The sequence below is a fragment of the Phacochoerus africanus genome, chromosome X, assembly GCF_016906955.1.
Source record: "Phacochoerus africanus isolate WHEZ1 chromosome X, ROS_Pafr_v1, whole genome shotgun sequence".
Taxonomy (NCBI): Eukaryota; Metazoa; Chordata; class Mammalia; order Artiodactyla; family Suidae; genus Phacochoerus; species Phacochoerus africanus.
In genome coordinates, this window is record NC_062560.1 from 101857619 (window position 1) to 101866965 (window position 9347).

A 9347-nucleotide genomic window follows, 5' to 3' on the forward strand; every position below is an offset into this window, starting at 1 on the left:
TGGTTCCATATAAATTTTTGGATTATTTGTTCTAGTTCTGTGAAAAATGTCATGGGTAATTTGATAGAGATTTTATTGACTCTGTAGATCACTTTGGGTAGTATGACCATTTTTATGGTATTAATTCTTCCAACCCAGGAGCAGGGAATATCTTTCCATTTCTTTGAATCCTCTTTAATTTCCTTGATTAATGTTTTATAGTTCTCAGCATGTAAGTCTTTCACCTTCTTGGTCAGGTTTATTCCTAGGTATTTAATTTTTGGGGGTGTGATTTTAAAAGGTATTGTATTTTTGTATTCCTTTCTAATATTTCATTGTTGGTATACAGAAATGCAACCAGTTTCTGAATGTTAATCTTGTATCCTGATACTTTGCTGAATTTGTTGATCGGTTCGAGTAGTTTTGGGGTTGAGTCCTTAGGGTTTTCTATATATAGTATCACGTCATCTGTATACAGTGACAGTTACCTCTTCTCTTCCAATTTGGATGCCTTTTATTTCTTTGGTTTGTCTGATTGCTGTGGCTAGGACAATAGTCTGTATCTTGACTGTATTAATATCAATACGCTGGTTGTGACATACTCTAGTTTTGTAAGATGTTACTATTGGGAGAACCAGGTAGAGGGTACATGGGATTGCTCCACATTATTTCTCATAACTGCATGTCGACTTTGATCAAAAATAAAAGCTTCATTAAAAAAGACCCTTCTGGAGTTCCCGTCGTGGCGCAGTGGTTAACGAATCCGACTAGGAACCATGAGGTTGCGGGTTCGGTCCCTGCCCTTGCTCAGTGGGTTAACAATCTGGCGTTGCTGTGAGCTGTGGTGTAGGTTGCAGACGCGGCTCGGATCCTGCGTTGCTGTGGCTCTGGCATAGGCCAGGGGCTACAGCTCCAATTCGACCCCTAGCCTGGGAACCTCCATATACTGAGGGAGCGGCCCAAAGAAATAGCAAAAAGACAAAAAAAAAAAAAAGACCCTTCTCAGAGTTCCTGTTGTGGTGCAGCAGAAATGTATCTGACCAATATCCGTGAGGACACAGGTTCCATCCCTGGCCTTGCTCAGCAGGTTAAGGATCTGGCGTTGCCATGAGCTGTGCCATAGGTCGCAGACACAGCTGGCTCAGAGCTGTGACTGTGGCGTAGGCTGGCAGCTACAGCTCCAATTTGACCCCTAGGCTGGGAACTTCCATATACCATGGGTGTGGCCCTAAAAAAAAAAGACCTTTCTGTTCCTCTGTTTGTCCCCTTCTCTTGGGCCCTGCTACGGTAATCGACGCTGGGGTGTTAGTGAGTAGTCGAGGCACTGAAATTGTCCCTGTCTCCCATAAAGCTCAACAAGGGCTCCCTGAAGATCACAGGAGGCCCACTTTTTATAGAAGAACTGCCTTGAATTTAAAATCAAGATACCTTGAGACCTGGTCTTACAATACTTTGTGACCTTGGGCAAATTGCTTAACCTCTCAGATTCCTTTTCATCACTGTAAATGCATTTTGAAGATTAAATGAAAATGTGAAAACACTTGGTCTGTTGTGAAGCAGAACACAAAAAGGAAGGCCTTCTTCCCTCTCGCCCTCCTTTCTGTCCTCATTGCTACCGATGGGAGCAAGGGACTGTGTCCTAGGCCTTCTAGTATCCCTCAGGCTTAGCCTGAGTCGCTGCCGCAGGAGGTGTTGAGTCCATGCTTGTTAATGCTGAGAATGGTAGAATGCAGAAAGCCCGGGGTTAGCTCCAAAGGGGGAGAAGGAAGGTTGGGCGCCCAGCAGGACAGAGGTGAGATTTTGAAGATCCCTTCATAGCACCCCACCATGGAGAGCCCGCTGCCCTCAGCAAAAGTCCACTCCCCGACGTCATGGAAGAGAGAGCCTGGGCCCATGGAACAGGCCAGCGGCCCGCTGGGGGAGCCAGAGATGATGGGAGAGAAGAAAAGCTTCTCACTTTGACCAAGAACTTGCCTCTCCATCATCACCTTGGCTCCCCATCACTGTCCTGGGGCAGGCATAGCAGGGAGCATCCTTACTCTACACTTGCAAACACCGAAGCTGGACGGGGCTGAGACCTGTCCAGGGTTCACAAGCGAAAGAGTCGGTGGCACAGCTGGGGCCAGACTCCTGGGCCAAACGTTTCCCACTGCAGGGCTGGCGTCCAAATGGAAAAGCTAAGACAAAGGAAACGCACCTCTTCCCCGCCCCGACCTGGAGCCTCTGCTGAGGGGACTGTGGCCAGGCCTCGCCAGGCCTTTCCCCACAACTTCCCATCTGCGGGAGGGAGCTGCTGTCACAGCGGGCCTGGTAGTCTCTGGGGGGCGCTGCCCTGGGAGGTGGCTTCCCTCCCTCCCAGCTTTGAGTTTTCACTGACAGATATAAGGGCAGTTCAGGGTTTGGGGTCTCTTCCGGGAGGTGGCTCTCCAAGGGCCTTCCAGCCTTTCCTCAGTGGTGACGGCTCGCGGTGGGACGGGGAGAGCAGTTTTCTTCTTATCTGTCCCCGAAGGCCAAGCGTGTCCTGGGCAGCCCCCCCCCCCCCCGCCCCGCCTTGCCCAGGGGCCCCATCCGTCCAGGGCTGCCTCGGCCGGGTCTCCCATAAGACCGAAATGCTAAAATGCATGTGCTGCGTGGGAGAACCGGAAACGTTCGCTGGGATTAGTTCATCCATTCGCAGGTTGCCAACTTGGAAAGCAGCAAGCAGCTCCAAGGCCAAGAAGATCTGAATGGGGAGTTGGGGGAGGCTGCAGCGAGGCCTCTGGTCCACTCAGCAAGTCCCTCAGCAAGCCCAGGACAGCCTCGTATCTGCCCCCAGCCTGTGTCCCGGTGCCCCTGCTCCGGACCCTGGTCACGTGCAGTCTAAGATGAGGGGACATGAGGACGCTCAGGCCAGTCAGTTTTGGCTTCCGGGCAACTCATTGACCCTTCAGCCACTCCCCTAGCCATTCATTTGTTCAGTCATTCATTCACTTGTGACCCATTCCTTCACTTAATAAATATTTATGATGCGCCTATTACGTGCTGGGTCCTAGAGATACAGGGGTGAATGGGACAGGCTCTCTGCCCTTTTGGGCCTTACCGCCTAAGGGGGCAGAAAGGGGCGGGGGTGCCTTTGGACAGGATAGTGACAAGAGGCCTCTCTGGCCATGAGGCCACACCCTACCTCCTAAAGATCCGCAGATGCTTTCCAGTTAGTGCTGCCAAACCTGAAATCTAAGTGTCCAGAGGAAACTGCCAATATTTTGCAGACAAGAAGGCTCAAAAAAATGGGTCCCTAGCACCTTATAAAAACCTTCTCCCTTCTCAGGGCCTCTCACCCCTAAAGGAAGGTTTGAAGAGGGAAGAGGGGAGTGAGTTTGCAGTGAGGCCTCTTGAACGACCAGCTGTCCAGCCAGTGTGTCCTTCAGTAATCCTTTCCTCCCCACAGCTCCTCAAAGTCCCTCCCTGTCTTTTAAAGTCACAGTAACTCAGGACCAGTTGGTTCTACTTTCCTTCATCCATGGACTCAGGAAGAATCTGGGAAACTGCCACAAAGAGCTGACACGTCTCTGGTAGCTGGAGATGCAAGGGTGGCCTGGGTAGCCATGGCCCTTAGGGAGCTGACAATCTAATGAGTGGAAGTAACAGAGATGAATTATTTCCATGAATCGCTAGTTAATTACAATTGTGCTAAATGCTTTGCTAGGGAGGCCCTCATTCAGGGAACGGGTCCAGGAAGCCTTCCCGGAGGAGGTGGCATTGAAAGCTGAAACTTGAAGGATGAGCAGGAGGGAGGTGGAGAGGTGGGAGAGGATGAAGTGCCACCTCATGGAGGACGCAGCCTGTGGAAGCCCAGAGGCCAAATGGTGTGGGCTTTCAAAGAACAGAAAGCCAGCTGGGGCTTGGGGCTGAGGGAAATGGGGAGAGAGGCTCAAATGAATTCTGGGGGATAGGCAAGGAGGGACCAGAGGGGCAGGGCCTCATAGGCCATGAGAAGGATTTGGGGGACAGCCTCAGAACTTTGAGGAGCCACTGAAGGCCACTGTCCTAGTGGAAGACAGAATCAGGTTTGCATTGGCTTTGTGGGGGCAGCTGAGAGTAGAAATGGGGAGACAGCGAGACAGCGGGAAAGCTGCTCCAGGCATTCAGATGGGAGATGAGGAGACCTGTGGGCAGAGTCCAGCCCCAGGTAGGACGTGGAGTCAGCAGGACACATGGGTGGGTTGGCTGTGGTGCTTCAGGGGAGGGAAGGTTTGTTCCCATTCTTTTGGGGGGGTGGTGAGAACACATAGGAGAAAAGCTTCAGAACTGAGGGCCTGATCACATTATTTTTTTCTTCTTTTTAGGGCCACACCTACGCCACATGGAAGTTCCCAGGCTAGGAGTCGAATGGGAGCTGTAGCCACTGGCCTACACCACAGCCACAGCAATGTGGGATCTGAGCTGCATCTTCAACCTACACCACACCTCACGGCAAAGCTGGATCTTTAACCCACTGAGTGAGGCCAGGGATCGAACCCGCATCTTCATGGATACTAGGATTCTTATCCTGCTGAGCCACAACAGGAACTCCCCTGATCACCTTCTTAAACATGATACCAAAAGTACTGTCCATCAATGAACAAAAGAATCAAACATGCAATGACTTGGATGCAATGACTTGGATCCATGCAATGACTTCGATGGATATCAAGGGCATTGTGCTGAGTGGAAAAAGCCAACCCTCTAAGGGCTACATACAATATGATTCCGTTTATACTAAAGTGACAAAAATTATAGAGACAGAGAACGGATGAGTAGTTCCAGGGGTGAAGGATGATGGGAGGACAGGGAGTGAACGGATGTAACTATACAGGGGTAGCTAGAGGGAGATTTTGGTGGTGGTTACACCAGTGATGAAATGACATTGAACCGCATACATACATTATATCTTGGTTTTGATGTGGTACTGGAATAACATAAGTTTTAACTCTTGGGACAAACTGGGCAAAGAATACACAACAAGAACTCTCAGGAATATCTTCACAACTTCCTGTGAATCTATACTTATCTCAATGTTTTGAAAATTTGAAAAAGAGAGAGAGAGAGAAACAAAACATGGTGCCTGGTGTGTAGAAAGCATTTGATGAAATGTACCTGCTATTAAAACCAGATGTCCCCCCCCCGCCCCCACTTTCAAGGAGCCTCTAGCTCAGCCCCACTGCAGGGAAGTAAAAGGGCCTGCGGATATGGTGACATTCTGAATCTGGGAGACTTAAGCTGTGTGAAATAGAGGGGACGGGGAAGGGCAGAGAGGGGAAGGGAATCTACGAGGGCTTTTTTTTAAATTAGAAATTCAAATTAGGCAAATTAGAAGCTGGGATTACAGAAGGAGTATCCTTAAAGGTCTTTAAAAGACCAGCCTGCAGTTATGATTTTGTTTATGGATCATTCACTCTAACCAAAAATCTGAGGCGAGTCGGGCAGGGCAATCTTAGCATTGGAAGCCCCTTGGTGGCATGTAGGGGCCATGTGACTTCTTCAGTAATGCCTCCTGACCAAAATTGCCTCTTTTCTTTTCTTCTCTTTTAATTCTTTAAGAATGTCCTTTATTCCTATAATAAGTTAATTATGGATCATTTCACATGAGACAGAAAAGAGTCCTCACACTGGATAGCAGAGAAGTTTAAATTCCATTTTCAGCGTTGCCATTGATTCATTGCGAGAACGCACCAGTCTTAAGCCCTCCATAACCTCAATGTCTCCATCTGCTAAAAGAAAATAATATTTGTCACAGACCTTTTCAGAGCACTATGGAATCACTAAAACTGCCTTCTTTCTTGTGTGTAGAGTGGGCCAGGATCTCGGGGACACCAAGGTGAATCGTCCCCATCCGCTGCTCACTGCTTGGTGTTCTCCCATCACAGCCCTAATCTTACCTAAGAGTAGAGGTTCACGGGGGAGACCCTGCCAGCTCTCAGCTGAGGGAAGGAGGGAATGCAGGATGTGGTGAGAAGGGGGAGAAGCCTTCCCTTCTCAGCCTTTATGGACACCTGGGCTTGTCAGGGCGCCTTCCTCACCCTTCTCACCCACCACTGAAGGCTGCTGTGTTTGAAGTATCTACTACATGCCAGGAACCAGGCATGGTTTCTCTCATTTTTACAACAAATCTTATAAAGAGGATACTATTTTTTAGCACTTTTTTTTTTAAAGCTTTTTACGGTCACACCTGCAGCACATGGAGGTTTCCAGGCTAGTGGTCCAGCCGGAGCTACAGCCACCAGTCTACACCACAACCATAGCAATGCGGGATCCGAGCAGCATCTGCAACATACACCACAGCTCACAGCAATGCTAGATCCTTAACCCACTGAGCGAGGCCAGGTATCAAACCCGCATCTTCATGGATCCTAGTCGGGTTTGTTAACTGCTGAGCCTCTAAGGGACCTCCCGAGCGCTTCTTAATAGGATTTAGAAAGAGCTTCCGAGAGGCCAGGAAACTTGGGCTAGCCACGTTAGTACTCCAGGTCTAGATCTGGTTCCCAAAGGACTTCTTTGAAAAAGACTACAGAGAGCACCTCATGCAACGGAGGGCTCAGGGAAGGCGATCCAGACAGAGTCCAAAGGTGTCTTCGCCAGGCACCCCTCCATCCTCAGGACTCAGTAAGCACCTGCTCACACCCCCGCTGTTAGGCTCCCAATTCCCTGGCTGTAAGATGGAAATCAGATAAAGAGCCAGGGGTGGAGTTCCCGTCGTGGCGCAGTGGTTAACGAATCCGACTAGGAACCATGAGGTTGCGGGTACGGTCCCTGCCCTTGCTCAGTGGGTTAATGATCCGGCGTTGTCGTGAGCTGTGGTGTAGGTTGCAGGCACGGCTCGGATCCCGCGTTGCTGTGGCTCTGGCGTAGGCCGGTGGCTACAGCTCCGATTCAACCCCTAGCCTGGGAATCTCCGTATGCCTCGGGAGCGGCCCAAGAAATAGCAACAACAACAACAAAAAGACAAAAAGACAAAAAAAAAAAAAGGGCCAGGGGACCATCCGGACCCCATTTTGTTCACATGTTTGGGTTCAAACCTCCTGCTCCTTCAAGTTGGGCACCCCCCTCAACCCTCGCCCAGAAACCTAGGTGGCCTAAAATTTGAGTGATGTCATTTCAGGGTGCCTCCCCCTACCTCACTTGCTAAACCTGAACTTCCATCCTTCTTTTAGTTTCGGGCCCTTTTCACTCATGTGGTGGAGTAGGGACCGGCGAGGTCCCCCTCAGCGGCCAACTCCCCCCTCCCAGAAGAGAGGGGCACGCTAGGGTGTTCTCACAGTGGATCACAAGTAGGAAAACGCTTTTCATGGTTGTAGAGATAAGAGAAGTGGGCAGGTTGAAAGGGAGAAAGACCATACTGGTGTGAGGGCAGGGCAGGCCTGAAGAATCATGTGGTCGTGTGCCAGTGAGTGTCCTAACTTTGCAGTTGTCTCAGAGGGAAGAATCAGTGCTTTTCCCCATTGTGGAGTTCCTGTTGTAGCTCAGTGGGTTAAGAACTTAACAGTGTCCATGAGAATTTGGGTTTGATCCCTGGCCTCGCTCAGTGAGTTAAAGACCTGGCGTTGCCATAAGCTGTGGTGTAGGTTGCAGATGTGGCTCAGATCTGGCATTGCTGTGGCTGTGGTGTAGGCCAGGGGCTACAGCTCCGATTCGACCCCTAGCCTGGGAACCTCCATATGCCTCGGTTGTGGCCCTAAAAAGAAAAAAAAAAACAAAAAAGAAACCCAACAAATGAAAACTTGGACACTGAGGAAATGACTAGAATGAACAACACTAAGTGAATAGCAGTTGACTCCAGGTTATGGGAATATGATATGTATACATATACAGTCATCCCTTGGTATCAGCAGGGGACTGGTGCCAGGACCTGCTATGGTTACCAGAATCCAGGGATGTTCCAGTCCTTTATATGATGGCCTAGTATTTCCATATAACCTAATCACATCTTCCCTTATACTTTAAATCATTTCTAGATTGCTAATAATACCTAATGCATATTATGTAAATAGTTGCCTGGAAATAGCAAATTCCAGGGGTTTTTTTTGGGGGGGGGACTTTCTGGAGTTTTTTCTCCTGAATATTTTCCATCCCCAGTTGGTTGAATCTGTGGATGCAGAATCTACGGATATGGAGAGCTGTGTGTGTGTGTGTGTGTGTGTGTGTATATATATATATATATATATATATATATATATATAGTATGATAATAGGATTATACTATGATATGATATAATGATATTATATGGTATAATATGATATGATATGATATGATAGATATGATATGATATGATATAACATAATATAATACAATATAATATAATATATATTGAGAAAGGGAGAAGCATCCCTCTGCTTCCATCCAGGAGCTAGCCCTGCACTCACAGCTAGGCTTTCCTTTCTCTTGTTGAATAAACAATTTCACGAATAGTAACATCAGACAAGCCTGCTCTGTGACAGTGATGGACAAAGGCAGAAATAAGACCACTCCTTAATCAGGTCTGAACTAGCAAAACAGGACCATTGTCCAAACCACAGAAATGACCAAACATCTCCCTCTCCTGGCTAACATGAGTGGCTGCTGCTTGTTTACCAATTTATAGCTTTAGCATCTCTCTAGTCTGCCCTTCTAAATTAAATGTATTCAGGGAGTTCCCGTCGTGGCACCGTGGTTAACGAATCCGACTAGGAACCATGAGGTTGCAGGTTCAATCCCTGCCCTTGCTCAGCGGGTTAACAATCCGGCGTTGCCATGAGCTGTGGTGTAGGTTGCAGACGTGGCTCGGATCCTGCATTGCTGTAGCTGTGGTATAGACTGGCAGCTATAGCTCCGATTTGACCCCTAGCCTGGGAACCTCCATATGCCGCGGGAGCGGCCCAAGAAATGGCAAAAAGACAATAAATAAATAAATAAGTAAATAAATAAATAAAATGCATTCAAATATCCAATCATAGAAGTGGCCCTGCTTCCTGATAGCTCCCAACCTAAAGCAAGCCCTGGCTTCCTGAAACCCTGCCCAAATCACAGAACACAAGCCCCTACCTTCTGACCCCTTCTTCTTGAGATGGGTGTGGCTCCCCAGAGTGTGCATTTTTTCTTGCTGCTGGAGAGCATTGAGTGTGTGTGTGTGTGTGTGTGTGTGTGTGTGTGTGTGTGTGTTTGAGAGAGAGAGAGAGAGGTTGACAGAAAGAAATACATAAAGGTAGATTAAATATATATATATAAAGGTAGATAAAAATGTATCTCACACACATAGGGTTTTTTTTCCTACCTGATTTAGTCTCGAACTCTTCGCTGAACATTAAAATGGAGCCTTGGTTGTACCTCTGAAAAACAGCAAAATCTCCTCCACTGAAACAGCCATAATTCACAG